At 58.5% G+C, this 15350-nt stretch overlaps 11 non-coding genes and 3 pseudogenes across 11 annotated transcripts; all 14 read right to left on the reverse strand.

Annotated features, from left to right (window-relative positions):
* Window positions 1-593: 593 nt before the first annotated feature.
* On the reverse strand, window positions 594-757 carry LOC138499270 (U1 spliceosomal RNA). The gene has a single exon (XR_011279290.1). It is a non-coding gene; the product is annotated as a U1 spliceosomal RNA (small nuclear RNA).
* A 796-nt stretch (window positions 758-1553) lies between these two features.
* On the reverse strand, window positions 1554-1717 carry LOC138499273 (U1 spliceosomal RNA). Its single transcript, XR_011279292.1, has one exon. It is a non-coding gene; the product is annotated as a U1 spliceosomal RNA (small nuclear RNA).
* A 612-nt stretch (window positions 1718-2329) lies between these two features.
* LOC138499274 (U1 spliceosomal RNA) lies at window positions 2330-2493 on the reverse strand. The gene has a single exon (XR_011279293.1). It is a non-coding gene; the product is annotated as a U1 spliceosomal RNA (small nuclear RNA).
* Window positions 2494-3105: 612 nt separating this feature from the next.
* On the reverse strand, window positions 3106-3243 carry LOC138498988 (U1 spliceosomal RNA; annotated as a pseudogene).
* A 2021-nt stretch (window positions 3244-5264) lies between these two features.
* On the reverse strand, window positions 5265-5428 carry LOC138499275 (U1 spliceosomal RNA). The gene has a single exon (XR_011279294.1). It is a non-coding gene; the product is annotated as a U1 spliceosomal RNA (small nuclear RNA).
* Window positions 5429-6040: 612 nt separating this feature from the next.
* Window positions 6041-6204, reverse strand: LOC138499276 (U1 spliceosomal RNA). Its single transcript, XR_011279295.1, has one exon. It is a non-coding gene; the product is annotated as a U1 spliceosomal RNA (small nuclear RNA).
* Window positions 6205-6816: 612 nt separating this feature from the next.
* On the reverse strand, window positions 6817-6954 carry LOC138498989 (U1 spliceosomal RNA; annotated as a pseudogene).
* Window positions 6955-8975: 2021 nt separating this feature from the next.
* Window positions 8976-9139, reverse strand: LOC138499277 (U1 spliceosomal RNA). Its single transcript, XR_011279296.1, has one exon. It is a non-coding gene; the product is annotated as a U1 spliceosomal RNA (small nuclear RNA).
* Window positions 9140-9751: 612 nt separating this feature from the next.
* On the reverse strand, window positions 9752-9915 carry LOC138499279 (U1 spliceosomal RNA). Its single transcript, XR_011279297.1, has one exon. It is a non-coding gene; the product is annotated as a U1 spliceosomal RNA (small nuclear RNA).
* Window positions 9916-10527: 612 nt separating this feature from the next.
* LOC138499280 (U1 spliceosomal RNA) lies at window positions 10528-10691 on the reverse strand. Its single transcript, XR_011279298.1, has one exon. It is a non-coding gene; the product is annotated as a U1 spliceosomal RNA (small nuclear RNA).
* Window positions 10692-11303: 612 nt separating this feature from the next.
* On the reverse strand, window positions 11304-11467 carry LOC138499281 (U1 spliceosomal RNA). The gene has a single exon (XR_011279299.1). It is a non-coding gene; the product is annotated as a U1 spliceosomal RNA (small nuclear RNA).
* Window positions 11468-12079: 612 nt separating this feature from the next.
* Window positions 12080-12243, reverse strand: LOC138499283 (U1 spliceosomal RNA). Its single transcript, XR_011279300.1, has one exon. It is a non-coding gene; the product is annotated as a U1 spliceosomal RNA (small nuclear RNA).
* Window positions 12244-12855: 612 nt separating this feature from the next.
* On the reverse strand, window positions 12856-13019 carry LOC138499284 (U1 spliceosomal RNA). The gene has a single exon (XR_011279301.1). It is a non-coding gene; the product is annotated as a U1 spliceosomal RNA (small nuclear RNA).
* Window positions 13020-13631: 612 nt separating this feature from the next.
* On the reverse strand, window positions 13632-13769 carry LOC138498990 (U1 spliceosomal RNA; annotated as a pseudogene).
* Window positions 13770-15350: the final 1581 nt, after the last annotated feature.

Consider the following 15350-nt stretch of genomic DNA (forward strand, 5'->3'; position numbering starts at 1 on the left):
AGGGGTTGGGCCTGTTCTGGAATCCCCGCTAAGCGAGGGTGAGAAGGCAGGCCCTGACCCAGCCCCAGCCCTCCCGGAAGCCCCGAGCGCCTGCAGAGCTGCCTGTCCCACGTTCAGGGGGAAGCTCCGGCAGGCAGAGCTCAGCAGAAGAGGCACATTGCAGCACAGGTCCTTTCTCCCATCAGGCCCTGCTCCGCCCGAGATTTGCATACATTCCGGCCTGGCCCCCAGCCTGCAGGCCCAGTCGGATAGCGAGCAGGCCTGGTGCAGTGCGCCCACTGGCCTGTCGGCCCCCAGGGCCCATGGCCCTCCTGAGCCGACAGGCCACCCCGCTTAACAAGAGCGTCTTGGGTGGGGTGCTCCCCAGCAGGACACGGCAACGCCGTGAAGGCAACGCCCGATCGTGCCCGATCGGTGCTAGGCGCCTGTGCACTTGACCCCTCCAGTGAATGCTGGCCCTCTGGACTGCAGCAACATTCAGAGGCTACCTACTCACACACGTGACTTAAGAAACTCTGCTGCAAGACCAGGGGCTCCGTGTGTAAACAAGCTGACTCTGCACACTAAACTTTTTCTTTCTTTGACCAATAAATCAGGGGATAGCGCGAACGCAGTCCCCCACTACCAGAAATAATGCAGTCGAGTATCCCGCATTTGGGGACATCGCAGGGGTCAGCAAATCCGATGTGCAATGGATGAGCCTCACCCTGGGAGATCTGCCTTGTTGATCACAGATGCTCCCCTGCCAGGTAAGTATGAGTTGCGAGCAAGAGGGCAGGGGTTGGGCCTGTTCTGGAATCCCCGCTAAGCGAGGGTGAGAAGGCAGGCCCTGACCCAGCCCCAGCCCTCCCGGAAGCCCCGAGCGCCTGCAGAGCTGCCTGTCCCACGTTCAGGGGGAAGCTCCGGCAGGCAGAGCTCAGCAGAAGAGGCACATTGCAGCACAGGTCCTTTCTCCCATCAGGCCCTGCTCCGCCCGAGATTTGCATACATTCCGGCCTGGCCCCCAGCCTGCAGGCCCAGTCGGATAGCGAGCAGGCCTGGTGCAGTGCGCCCACTGGCCTGTCGGCCCCCAGGGCCCATGGCCCTCCTGAGCCGACAGGCCACCCCGCTTAACAAGAGCGTCTTGGGTGGGGTGCTCCCCAGCAGGACACGGCAACGCCGTGAAGGCAACGCCCGATCGTGCCCGATCGGTGCTCGGACGGGGCCGGCGGCAGCTGGTAGCCAGTGAACCCCCCCCCCCCCCCAATCCCCAGGAGCTGGATGGGACTTCTTAAGGTTGGAGGGCCTGGCCGTGATAACAGAGCCCGGGCGGGGCGGGGCAGGGCGGCTTCAAGAACTACTGGGGCCCCTGATATCATGGGGCGCACAAGTCTGGGGTTAGGCGCCTGTGCACTTGACCCCTCCAGTGAATGCTGGCCCTCTGGACTGCAGCAACATTCAGAGGCTACCTACTCACACACGTGACTTAAGAAACTCTGCTGCAAGACCAGGGGCTCCGTGTGTAAACAAGCTGACTCTGCACACTAAACTTTTTCTTTCTTTGACCAATAAATCAGGGGATAGCGCGAACGCAGTCCCCCACTACCAGAAATAATGCAGTCGAGTATCCCGCATTTGGGGACATCGCAGGGGTCAGCAAATCCGATGTGCAATGGATGAGCCTCACCCTGGGAGATCTGCCTTGTTGATCACAGATGCTCCCCTGCCAGGTAAGTATGAGTTGCGAGCAAGAGGGCAGGGGTTGGGCCTGTTCTGGAATCCCCGCTAAGCGAGGGTGAGAAGGCAGGCCCTGACCCAGCCCTAGCCCTCCCGGAAGCCCCGAGCGCCTGCAGAGCTGCCTGTCCCACGTTCAGGGGGAAGCTCCGGCAGGCAGAGCTCAGCAGAAGAGGCACATTGCAGCACAGGTCCTTTCTCCCATCAGGCCCTGCTCCGCACGAGATTTGCATAAATTCCGGCCTGGCCGCCAGCCTGCAGGCCCAGTCGGATAGCGAGCAGGCCTGGTGCAGTGCGCCCACTGGCCTGTCGGCCCCCAGGGCCCATGGCCCTCCTGAGCCGACAGGCCACCCCGCTTAACAAGAGCGTCTTGGGTGGGGTGCTCCCCAGCAGGACACGGCAACGCCGTGAAGGCAACGCCCGATCGTGCCCGATCGGTGCTAGGCGCCTGTGCACTTGACCCCTCCAGTGAATGCTGGCCCTCTGGACTGCAGCAACATTCAGAGGCTACCTACTCACACACGTGACTTAAGAAACTCTGCTGCAAGACCAGGGGCTCCGTGTGTAAACAAGCTGACTCTGCACACTAAACTTTTTCTTTCTTTGACCAATAAATCAGGGGATAGCGCGAACGCAGTCCCCCACTACCAGAAATAATGCAGTCGAGTATCCCGCATTTGGGGACATCGCAGGGGTCAGCAAATCCGATGTGCAATGGATGAGCCTCACCCTGGGAGATCTGCCTTGTTGATCACAGATGCTCCCCTGCCAGGTAAGTATGAGTTGCGAGCAAGAGGGCAGGGGTTGGGCCTGTTCTGGAATCCCCGCTAAGCGAGGGTGAGAAGGCAGGCCCTGACCCAGCCCCAGCCCTCCCGGAAGCCCCGAGCGCCTGCAGAGCTGCCTGTCCCACGTTCAGGGGGAAGCTCCGGCAGGCAGAGCTCAGCAGAAGAGGCACATTGCAGCACAGGTCCTTTCTCCCATCAGGCCCTGCTCCGCCCGAGATTTGCATACATTCCGGCCTGGCCCCCAGCCTGCAGGCCCAGTCGGATAGCGAGCAGGCCTGGTGCAGTGCGCCCACTGGCCTGTCGGCCCCCAGGGCCCATGGCCCTCCTGAGCCGACAGGCCACCCCGCTTAACAAGAGCGTCTTGGGTGGGGTGCTCCCCAGCAGGACACGGCAACGCCGTGAAGGCAACGCCCGATCGTGCCCGATCGGTGCTAGGCGCCTGTGCACTTGACCCCTCCAGTGAATGCTGGCCCTCTGGACTGCAGCAACATTCAGAGGCTACCTACTCACACACGTGACTTAAGAAACTCTGCTGCAAGACCAGGGGCTCCGTGTGTAAACAAGCTGACTCTGCACACTAAACTTTTTCTTTCTTTGACCAATAAATCAGGGGATAGCGCGAACGCAGTCCCCCACTACCAGAAATAATGCAGTCGAGTATCCCGCATTTGGGGACATCGCAGGGGTCAGCAAATCCGATGTGCAATGGATGAGCCTCACCCTGGGAGATCTGCCTTGTTTTTTTTTTTTTTTTTTTTTTGTAAAAATATCTTTATTAAGTGCTTAAAGATGATACAAGGGTAATAAATTCAATTCAATAAGAAGACTTTTGTGGCAATTACATTCCCCCCTCAAAGCAGAAGGGGTGGTTTCAATTTTACTTTGGGCATTTGGGTGGGTACATATATATTTTCTGTTCAGAGTCTGTGGTTTGCAAAGTGTTCGTGTTTTGCCTGAGTAGGCTAAGAGTTCCCTTTTTCTTTATTTTATTTTTGGATGATTGCCTGGGCTGGGGGTTTTACTCAGGGCCCCCATCTTCCAGGCTGTCCTTGATTTCGTAGTCTCTTAGCAGGCCGTGGACCATCCTGCGGCAGGCTTCGGTTGTCAGCAGCTCATCATTGAGGACCAGGCGTTTCCTTGCGTAGAGGAGAATGTCCTTCATGCAGCAGAGGGTCCTCCAGCAGTTCTGGATTGCCTCTACTGTGTGGGTCTGTGCAAAGAGTCCATACAGCACAGACTGGTGTATAATGTCTTGGGGCGGGATGTGAGCACTCAACTCAGTGTTCAGGGCCCTGCGCAGTTTCCTTGCAAAGGGGCATGCCCAGAAGAGGTGGTACGCTGTTTCCTCTGCCGGGCACCCCCTTGGGCAGCTCCTGTGTGGGCAGAGGCCCCGTCTGTTCATGAATGCTCGCACAGATAGTGCCCCCCTCACCGTCAGCCAGGCGATGTCCTTGTGAATATTCAGGAGTTTGTTTGATGCCACATTTTCCCACACCTGGGTAACTGTGGCCGCTGGCAGGTCCTCAATGGGATCTGTGGTGTCTTGGGCCCTGATCAGGTTGTGGATTGTCCTTGGGTTCCACAATGCAGGCACCACCCCCTGAAGGCCAAAATCTGCGATGAACTTTTCCATCTCCCTGTAGTACCAAGGGAGCGTCCAGTTGTACGGGGCCCTGTTTTCCCACTTGTCCCAGCCTAGCCTCCTCCATGTTGGTGTGAGGAAGAAGCGGAAAAGGAGGTAGGCTGAGTGGGTCTTGTTGGCGTTGCCCAGGGAAATCCTGACGCAGGTGCAGGCGAAGCAGGCCCGCAGTCTTGTAGGGAGGTCCGGGATTCCTTTCCCTCCTTTGCGCGGTTCCTTGTACATGGATGATCTCTTAACTCTGTCCATCTTTGAGCCCCAGACAAAGTGGAAGACCATGGCGTTGATGGCCCGCGCCTCTCTGGCTTGGAGGGGCCACGCTTGGGCCACATACTGCAGGACAGGCAGCGCATCATTTCTCAGCACCAGAGCCTTCCCTTCCATGCTCAGTTTGCGGAGACTCCAGAGACCCAGTTTCTGTTTGACCTTGGCCAGGCGTTCCTTCCAGCTTTTCAGCGCTGCCCCCTGGGAGATCTGCCTTGTTGATCACAGATGCTCCCCTGCCAGGTAAGTATGAGTTGCGAGCAAGAGGGCAGGGGTTGGGCCTGTTCTGGAATCCCCGCTAAGCGAGGGTGAGAAGGCAGGCCCTGACCCAGCCCCAGCCCTCCCGGAAGCCCCGAGCGCCTGCAGAGCTGCCTGTCCCACGTTCAGGGGGAAGCTCCGGCAGGCAGAGCTCAGCAGAAGAGGCACATTGCAGCACAGGTCCTTTCTCCCATCAGGCCCTGCTCCGCCCGAGATTTGCATACATTCCGGCCTGGCCCCCAGCCTGCAGGCCCAGTCGGATAGCGAGCAGGCCTGGTGCAGTGCGCCCACTGGCCTGTCGGCCCCCAGGGCCCATGGCCCTCCTGAGCCGACAGGCCACCCCGCTTAACAAGAGCGTCTTGGGTGGGGTGCTCCCCAGCAGGACACGGCAACGCCGTGAAGGCAACGCCCGATCGTGCCCGATCGGTGCTAGGCGCCTGTGCACTTGACCCCTCCAGTGAATGCTGGCCCTCTGGACTGCAGCAACATTCAGAGGCTACCTACTCACACACGTGACTTAAGAAACTCTGCTGCAAGACCAGGGGCTCCGTGTGTAAACAAGCTGACTCTGCACACTAAACTTTTTCTTTCTTTGACCAATAAATCAGGGGATAGCGCGAACGCAGTCCCCCACTACCAGAAATAATGCAGTCGAGTATCCCGCATTTGGGGACATCGCAGGGGTCAGCAAATCCGATGTGCAATGGATGAGCCTCACCCTGGGAGATCTGCCTTGTTGATCACAGATGCTCCCCTGCCAGGTAAGTATGAGTTGCGAGCAAGAGGGCAGGGGTTGGGCCTGTTCTGGAATCCCCGCTAAGCGAGGGTGAGAAGGCAGGCCCTGACCCAGCCCTAGCCCTCCCGGAAGCCCCGAGCGCCTGCAGAGCTGCCTGTCCCACGTTCAGGGGGAAGCTCCGGCAGGCAGAGCTCAGCAGAAGAGGCACATTGCAGCACAGGTCCTTTCTCCCATCAGGCCCTGCTCCGCACGAGATTTGCATAAATTCCGGCCTGGCCGCCAGCCTGCAGGCCCAGTCGGATAGCGAGCAGGCCTGGTGCAGTGCGCCCACTGGCCTGTCGGCCCCCAGGGCCCATGGCCCTCCTGAGCCGACAGGCCACCCCGCTTAACAAGAGCGTCTTGGGTGGGGTGCTCCCCAGCAGGACACGGCAACGCCGTGAAGGCAACGCCCGATCGTGCCCGATCGGTGCTAGGCGCCTGTGCACTTGACCCCTCCAGTGAATGCTGGCCCTCTGGACTGCAGCAACATTCAGAGGCTACCTACTCACACACGTGACTTAAGAAACTCTGCTGCAAGACCAGGGGCTCCGTGTGTAAACAAGCTGACTCTGCACACTAAACTTTTTCTTTCTTTGACCAATAAATCAGGGGATAGCGCGAACGCAGTCCCCCACTACCAGAAATAATGCAGTCGAGTATCCCGCATTTGGGGACATCGCAGGGGTCAGCAAATCCGATGTGCAATGGATGAGCCTCACCCTGGGAGATCTGCCTTGTTGATCACAGATGCTCCCCTGCCAGGTAAGTATGAGTTGCGAGCAAGAGGGCAGGGGTTGGGCCTGTTCTGGAATCCCCGCTAAGCGAGGGTGAGAAGGCAGGCCCTGACCCAGCCCCAGCCCTCCCGGAAGCCCCGAGCGCCTGCAGAGCTGCCTGTCCCACGTTCAGGGGGAAGCTCCGGCAGGCAGAGCTCAGCAGAAGAGGCACATTGCAGCACAGGTCCTTTCTCCCATCAGGCCCTGCTCCGCCCGAGATTTGCATACATTCCGGCCTGGCCCCCAGCCTGCAGGCCCAGTCGGATAGCGAGCAGGCCTGGTGCAGTGCGCCCACTGGCCTGTCGGCCCCCAGGGCCCATGGCCCTCCTGAGCCGACAGGCCACCCCGCTTAACAAGAGCGTCTTGGGTGGGGTGCTCCCCAGCAGGACACGGCAACGCCGTGAAGGCAACGCCCGATCGTGCCCGATCGGTGCTAGGCGCCTGTGCACTTGACCCCTCCAGTGAATGCTGGCCCTCTGGACTGCAGCAACATTCAGAGGCTACCTACTCACACACGTGACTTAAGAAACTCTGCTGCAAGACCAGGGGCTCCGTGTGTAAACAAGCTGACTCTGCACACTAAACTTTTTCTTTCTTTGACCAATAAATCAGGGGATAGCGCGAACGCAGTCCCCCACTACCAGAAATAATGCAGTCGAGTATCCCGCATTTGGGGACATCGCAGGGGTCAGCAAATCCGATGTGCAATGGATGAGCCTCACCCTGGGAGATCTGCCTTGTTTTTTTTTTTTTTTTTTTTTTGTAAAAATATCTTTATTAAGTGCTTAAAGATGATACAAGGGTAATAAATTCAATTCAATAAGAAGACTTTTGTGGCAATTACATTCCCCCCTCAAAGCAGAAGGGGTGGTTTCAATTTTACTTTGGGCATTTGGGTGGGTACATATATATTTTCTGTTCAGAGTCTGTGGTTTGCAAAGTGTTCGTGTTTTGCCTGAGTAGGCTAAGAGTTCCCTTTTTCTTTATTTTATTTTTGGATGATTGCCTGGGCTGGGGGTTTTACTCAGGGCCCCCATCTTCCAGGCTGTCCTTGATTTCGTAGTCTCTTAGCAGGCCGTGGACCATCCTGCGGCAGGCTTCGGTTGTCAGCAGCTCATCATTGAGGACCAGGCGTTTCCTTGCGTAGAGGAGAATGTCCTTCATGCAGCAGAGGGTCCTCCAGCAGTTCTGGATTGCCTCTACTGTGTGGGTCTGTGCAAAGAGTCCATACAGCACAGACTGGTGTATAATGTCTTGGGGCGGGATGTGAGCACTCAACTCAGTGTTCAGGGCCCTGCGCAGTTTCCTTGCAAAGGGGCATGCCCAGAAGAGGTGGTACGCTGTTTCCTCTGCCGGGCACCCCCTTGGGCAGCTCCTGTGTGGGCAGAGGCCCCGTCTGTTCATGAATGCTCGCACAGATAGTGCCCCCCTCACCGTCAGCCAGGCGATGTCCTTGTGAATATTCAGGAGTTTGTTTGATGCCACATTTTCCCACACCTGGGTAACTGTGGCCGCTGGCAGGTCCTCAATGGGATCTGTGGTGTCTTGGGCCCTGATCAGGTTGTGGATTGTCCTTGGGTTCCACAATGCAGGCACCACCCCCTGAAGGCCAAAATCTGCGATGAACTTTTCCATCTCCCTGTAGTACCAAGGGAGCGTCCAGTTGTACGGGGCCCTGTTTTCCCACTTGTCCCAGCCTAGCCTCCTCCATGTTGGTGTGAGGAAGAAGCGGAAAAGGAGGTAGGCTGAGTGGGTCTTGTTGGCGTTGCCCAGGGAAATCCTGACGCAGGTGCAGGCGAAGCAGGCCCGCAGTCTTGTAGGGAGGTCCGGGATTCCTTTCCCTCCTTTGCGCGGTTCCTTGTACATGGATGATCTCTTAACTCTGTCCATCTTTGAGCCCCAGACAAAGTGGAAGACCATGGCGTTGATGGCCCGCGCCTCTCTGGCTTGGAGGGGCCACGCTTGGGCCACATACTGCAGGACAGGCAGCGCATCATTTCTCAGCACCAGAGCCTTCCCTTCCATGCTCAGTTTGCGGAGACTCCAGAGACCCAGTTTCTGTTTGACCTTGGCCAGGCGTTCCTTCCAGCTTTTCAGCGCTGCCCCCTGGGAGATCTGCCTTGTTGATCACAGATGCTCCCCTGCCAGGTAAGTATGAGTTGCGAGCAAGAGGGCAGGGGTTGGGCCTGTTCTGGAATCCCCGCTAAGCGAGGGTGAGAAGGCAGGCCCTGACCCAGCCCCAGCCCTCCCGGAAGCCCCGAGCGCCTGCAGAGCTGCCTGTCCCACGTTCAGGGGGAAGCTCCGGCAGGCAGAGCTCAGCAGAAGAGGCACATTGCAGCACAGGTCCTTTCTCCCATCAGGCCCTGCTCCGCCCGAGATTTGCATACATTCCGGCCTGGCCCCCAGCCTGCAGGCCCAGTCGGATAGCGAGCAGGCCTGGTGCAGTGCGCCCACTGGCCTGTCGGCCCCCAGGGCCCATGGCCCTCCTGAGCCGACAGGCCACCCCGCTTAACAAGAGCGTCTTGGGTGGGGTGCTCCCCAGCAGGACACGGCAACGCCGTGAAGGCAACGCCCGATCGTGCCCGATCGGTGCTAGGCGCCTGTGCACTTGACCCCTCCAGTGAATGCTGGCCCTCTGGACTGCAGCAACATTCAGAGGCTACCTACTCACACACGTGACTTAAGAAACTCTGCTGCAAGACCAGGGGCTCCGTGTGTAAACAAGCTGACTCTGCACACTAAACTTTTTCTTTCTTTGACCAATAAATCAGGGGATAGCGCGAACGCAGTCCCCCACTACCAGAAATAATGCAGTCGAGTATCCCGCATTTGGGGACATCGCAGGGGTCAGCAAATCCGATGTGCAATGGATGAGCCTCACCCTGGGAGATCTGCCTTGTTGATCACAGATGCTCCCCTGCCAGGTAAGTATGAGTTGCGAGCAAGAGGGCAGGGGTTGGGCCTGTTCTGGAATCCCCGCTAAGCGAGGGTGAGAAGGCAGGCCCTGACCCAGCCCCAGCCCTCCCGGAAGCCCCGAGCGCCTGCAGAGCTGCCTGTCCCACGTTCAGGGGGAAGCTCCGGCAGGCAGAGCTCAGCAGAAGAGGCACATTGCAGCACAGGTCCTTTCTCCCATCAGGCCCTGCTCCGCCCGAGATTTGCATACATTCCGGCCTGGCCCCCAGCCTGCAGGCCCAGTCGGATAGCGAGCAGGCCTGGTGCAGTGCGCCCACTGGCCTGTCGGCCCCCAGGGCCCATGGCCCTCCTGAGCCGACAGGCCACCCCGCTTAACAAGAGCGTCTTGGGTGGGGTGCTCCCCAGCAGGACACGGCAACGCCGTGAAGGCAACGCCCGATCGTGCCCGATCGGTGCTAGGCGCCTGTGCACTTGACCCCTCCAGTGAATGCTGGCCCTCTGGACTGCAGCAACATTCAGAGGCTACCTACTCACACACGTGACTTAAGAAACTCTGCTGCAAGACCAGGGGCTCCGTGTGTAAACAAGCTGACTCTGCACACTAAACTTTTTCTTTCTTTGACCAATAAATCAGGGGATAGCGCGAACGCAGTCCCCCACTACCAGAAATAATGCAGTCGAGTATCCCGCATTTGGGGACATCGCAGGGGTCAGCAAATCCGATGTGCAATGGATGAGCCTCACCCTGGGAGATCTGCCTTGTTGATCACAGATGCTCCCCTGCCAGGTAAGTATGAGTTGCGAGCAAGAGGGCAGGGGTTGGGCCTGTTCTGGAATCCCCGCTAAGCGAGGGTGAGAAGGCAGGCCCTGACCCAGCCCCAGCCCTCCCGGAAGCCCCGAGCGCCTGCAGAGCTGCCTGTCCCACGTTCAGGGGGAAGCTCCGGCAGGCAGAGCTCAGCAGAAGAGGCACATTGCAGCACAGGTCCTTTCTCCCATCAGGCCCTGCTCCGCCCGAGATTTGCATACATTCCGGCCTGGCCCCCAGCCTGCAGGCCCAGTCGGATAGCGAGCAGGCCTGGTGCAGTGCGCCCACTGGCCTGTCGGCCCCCAGGGCCCATGGCCCTCCTGAGCCGACAGGCCACCCCGCTTAACAAGAGCGTCTTGGGTGGGGTGCTCCCCAGCAGGACACGGCAACGCCGTGAAGGCAACGCCCGATCGTGCCCGATCGGTGCTAGGCGCCTGTGCACTTGACCCCTCCAGTGAATGCTGGCCCTCTGGACTGCAGCAACATTCAGAGGCTACCTACTCACACACGTGACTTAAGAAACTCTGCTGCAAGACCAGGGGCTCCGTGTGTAAACAAGCTGACTCTGCACACTAAACTTTTTCTTTCTTTGACCAATAAATCAGGGGATAGCGCGAACGCAGTCCCCCACTACCAGAAATAATGCAGTCGAGTATCCCGCATTTGGGGACATCGCAGGGGTCAGCAAATCCGATGTGCAATGGATGAGCCTCACCCTGGGAGATCTGCCTTGTTGATCACAGATGCTCCCCTGCCAGGTAAGTATGAGTTGCGAGCAAGAGGGCAGGGGTTGGGCCTGTTCTGGAATCCCCGCTAAGCGAGGGTGAGAAGGCAGGCCCTGACCCAGCCCCAGCCCTCCCGGAAGCCCCGAGCGCCTGCAGAGCTGCCTGTCCCACGTTCAGGGGGAAGCTCCGGCAGGCAGAGCTCAGCAGAAGAGGCACATTGCAGCACAGGTCCTTTCTCCCATCAGGCCCTGCTCCGCCCGAGATTTGCATACATTCCGGCCTGGCCCCCAGCCTGCAGGCCCAGTCGGATAGCGAACAGGCCTGGTGCAGTGCGCCCACTGGCCTGTCGGCCCCCAGGGCCCATGGCCCTCCTGAGCCGACAGGCCACCCCGCTTAACAAGAGCGTCTTGGGTGGGGTGCTCCCCAGCAGGACACGGCAACGCCGTGAAGGCAACGCCCGATCGTGCCCGATCGGTGCTAGGCGCCTGTGCACTTGACCCCTCCAGTGAATGCTGGCCCTCTGGACTGCAGCAACATTCAGAGGCTACCTACTCACACACGTGACTTAAGAAACTCTGCTGCAAGACCAGGGGCTCCGTGTGTAAACAAGCTGACTCTGCACACTAAACTTTTTCTTTCTTTGACCAATAAATCAGGGGATAGCGCGAACGCAGTCCCCCACTACCAGAAATAATGCAGTCGAGTATCCCGCATTTGGGGACATCGCAGGGGTCAGCAAATCCGATGTGCAATGGATGAGCCTCACCCTGGGAGATCTGCCTTGTTGATCACAGATGCTCCCCTGCCAGGTAAGTATGAGTTGCGAGCAAGAGGGCAGGGGTTGGGCCTGTTCTGGAATCCCCGCTAAGCGAGGGTGAGAAGGCAGGCCCTGACCCAGCCCCAGCCCTCCCGGAAGCCCCGAGCGCCTGCAGAGCTGCCTGTCCCACGTTCAGGGGGAAGCTCCGGCAGGCAGAGCTCAGCAGAAGAGGCACATTGCAGCACAGGTCCTTTCTCCCATCAGGCCCTGCTCCGCCCGAGATTTGCATACATTCCGGCCTGGCCCCCAGCCTGCAGGCCCAGTCGGATAGCGAGCAGGCCTGGTGCAGTGCGCCCACTGGCCTGTCGGCCCCCAGGGCCCATGGCCCTCCTGAGCCGACAGGCCACCCCGCTTAACAAGAGCGTCTTGGGTGGGGTGCTCCCCAGCAGGACACGGCAACGCCGTGAAGGCAACGCCCGATCGTGCCCGATCGGTGCTAGGCGCCTGTGCACTTGACCCCTCCAGTGAATGCTGGCCCTCTGGACTGCAGCAACATTCAGAGGCTACCTACTCACACACGTGACTTAAGAAACTCTGCTGCAAGACCAGGGGCTCCGTGTGTAAACAAGCTGACTCTGCACACTAAACTTTTTCTTTCTTTGACCAATAAATCAGGGGATAGCGCGAACGCAGTCCCCCACTACCAGAAATAATGCAGTCGAGTATCCCGCATTTGGGGACATCGCAGGGGTCAGCAAATCCGATGTGCAATGGATGAGCCTCACCCTGGGAGATCTGCCTTGTTGATCACAGATGCTCCCCTGCCAGGTAAGTATGAGTTGCGAGCAAGAGGGCAGGGGTTGGGCCTGTTCTGGAATCCCCGCTAAGCGAGGGTGAGAAGGCAGGCCCTGACCCAGCCCCAGCCCTCCCGGAAGCCCCGAGCGCCTGCAGAGCTGCCTGTCCCACGTTCAGGGGGAAGCTCCGGCAGGCAGAGCTCAGCAGAAGAGGCACATTGCAGCACAGGTCCTTTCTCCCATCAGGCCCTGCTCCGCCCGAGATTTGCATACATTCCGGCCTGGCCCCCAGCCTGCAGGCCCAGTCGGATAGCGAGCAGGCCTGGTGCAGTGCGCCCACTGGCCTGTCGGCCCCCAGGGCCCATGGCCCTCCTGAGCCGACAGGCCACCCCGCTTAACAAGAGCGTCTTGGGTGGGGTGCTCCCCAGCAGGACACGGCAACGCCGTGAAGGCAACGCCCGATCGTGCCCGATCGGTGCTAGGCGCCTGTGCACTTGACCCCTCCAGTGAATGCTGGCCCTCTGGACTGCAGCAACATTCAGAGGCTACCTACTCACACACGTGACTTAAGAAACTCTGCTGCAAGACCAGGGGCTCCGTGTGTAAACAAGCTGACTCTGCACACTAAACTTTTTCTTTCTTTGACCAATAAATCAGGGGATAGCGCGAACGCAGTCCCCCACTACCAGAAATAATGCAGTCGAGTATCCCGCATTTGGGGACATCGCAGGGGTCAGCAAATCCGATGTGCAATGGATGAGCCTCACCCTGGGAGATCTGCCTTGTTGATCACAGATGCTCCCCTGCCAGGTAAGTATGAGTTGCGAGCAAGAGGGCAGGGGTTGGGCCTGTTCTGGAATCCCCGCTAAGCGAGGGTGAGAAGGCAGGCCCTGACCCAGCCCCAGCCCTCCCGGAAGCCCCGAGCGCCTGCAGAGCTGCCTGTCCCACGTTCAGGGGGAAGCTCCGGCAGGCAGAGCTCAGCAGAAGAGGCACATTGCAGCACAGGTCCTTTCTCCCATCAGGCCCTGCTCCGCCCGAGATTTGCATACATTCCGGCCTGGCCCCCAGCCTGCAGGCCCAGTCGGATAGCGAGCAGGCCTGGTGCAGTGCGCCCACTGGCCTGTCGGCCCCCAGGGCCCATGGCCCTCCTGAGCCGACAGGCCACCCCGCTTAACAAGAGCGTCTTGGGTGGGGTGCTCCCCAGCAGGACACGGCAACGCCGTGAAGGCAACGCCCGATCGTGCCCGATCGGTGCTAGGCGCCTGTGCACTTGACCCCTCCAGTGAATGCTGGCCCTCTGGACTGCAGCAACATTCAGAGGCTACCTACTCACACACGTGACTTAAGAAACTCTGCTGCAAGACCAGGGGCTCCGTGTGTAAACAAGCTGACTCTGCACACTAAACTTTTTCTTTCTTTGACCAATAAATCAGGGGATAGCGCGAACGCAGTCCCCCACTACCAGAAATAATGCAGTCGAGTATCCCGCATTTGGGGACATCGCAGGGGTCAGCAAATCCGATGTGCAATGGATGAGCCTCACCCTGGGAGATCTGCCTTGTTTTTTTTTTTTTTTTTTTTTTGTAAAAATATCTTTATTAAGTGCTTAAAGATGATACAAGGGTAATAAATTCAATTCAATAAGAAGACTTTTGTGGCAATTACATTCCCCCCTCAAAGCAGAAGGGGTGGTTTCAATTTTACTTTGGGCATTTGGGTGGGTACATATATATTTTCTGTTCAGAGTCTGTGGTTTGCAAAGTGTTCGTGTTTTGCCTGAGTAGGCTAAGAGTTCCCTTTTTCTTTATTTTATTTTTGGATGATTGCCTGGGCTGGGGGTTTTACTCAGGGCCCCCATCTTCCAGGCTGTCCTTGATTTCGTAGTCTCTTAGCAGGCCGTGGACCATCCTGCGGCAGGCTTCGGTTGTCAGCAGCTCATCATTGAGGACCAGGCGTTTCCTTGCGTAGAGGAGAATGTCCTTCATGCAGCAGAGGGTCCTCCAGCAGTTCTGGATTGCCTCTACTGTGTGGGTCTGTGCAAAGAGTCCATACAGCACAGACTGGTGTATAATGTCTTGGGGCGGGATGTGAGCACTCAACTCAGTGTTCAGGGCCCTGCGCAGTTTCCTTGCAAAGGGGCATGCCCAGAAGAGGTGGTACGCTGTTTCCTCTGCCGGGCACCCCCTTGGGCAGCTCCTGTGTGGGCAGAGGCCCCGTCTGTTCATGAATGCTCGCACAGATAGTGCCCCCCTCACCGTCAGCCAGGCGATGTCCTTGTGAATATTCAGGAGTTTGTTTGATGCCACATTTTCCCACACCTGGGTAACTGTGGCCGCTGGCAGGTCCTCAATGGGATCTGTGGTGTCTTGGGCCCTGATCAGGTTGTGGATTGTCCTTGGGTTCCACAATGCAGGCACCACCCCCTGAAGGCCAAAATCTGCGATGAACTTTTCCATCTCCCTGTAGTACCAAGGGAGCGTCCAGTTGTACGGGGCCCTGTTTTCCCACTTGTCCCAGCCTAGCCTCCTCCATGTTGGTGTGAGGAAGAAGCGGAAAAGGAGGTAGGCTGAGTGGGTCTTGTTGGCGTTGCCCAGGGAAATCCTGACGCAGGTGCAGGCGAAGCAGGCCCGCAGTCTTGTAGGGAGGTCCGGGATTCCTTTCCCTCCTTTGCGCGGTTCCTTGTACATGGATGATCTCTTAACTCTGTCCATCTTTGAGCCCCAGACAAAGTGGAAGACCATGGCGTTGATGGCCCGCGCCTCTCTGGCTTGGAGGGGCCACGCTTGGGCCACATACTGCAGGACAGGCAGCGCATCATTTCTCAGCACCAGAGCCTTCCCTTCCATGCTCAGTTTGCGGAGACTCCAGAGACCCAGTTTCTGTTTGACCTTGGCCAGGCGTTCCTTCCAGCTTTTCAGCGCTGCCCCCTGGGAGATCTGCCTTGTTGATCACAGATGCTCCCCTGCCAGGTAAGTATGAGTTGCGAGCAAGAGGGCAGGGGTTGGGCCTGTTCTGGAATCCCCGCTAAGCGAGGGTGAGAAGGCAGGCCCTGACCCAGCCCCAGCCCTCCCGGAAGCCCCGAGCGCCTGCAGAGCTGCCTGTCCCACGTTCAGGGGGAAGCTCCGGCAGGCAGAGCTCAGCAGAAGAGG

Source organism: Ambystoma mexicanum, chromosome 5q (genome assembly GCF_040938575.1).
Source record: "Ambystoma mexicanum isolate Mex_15411 chromosome 5q, UKY_AmexF1_1, whole genome shotgun sequence".
NCBI classification, from domain to species: domain Eukaryota; kingdom Metazoa; phylum Chordata; class Amphibia; order Caudata; family Ambystomatidae; genus Ambystoma; species Ambystoma mexicanum.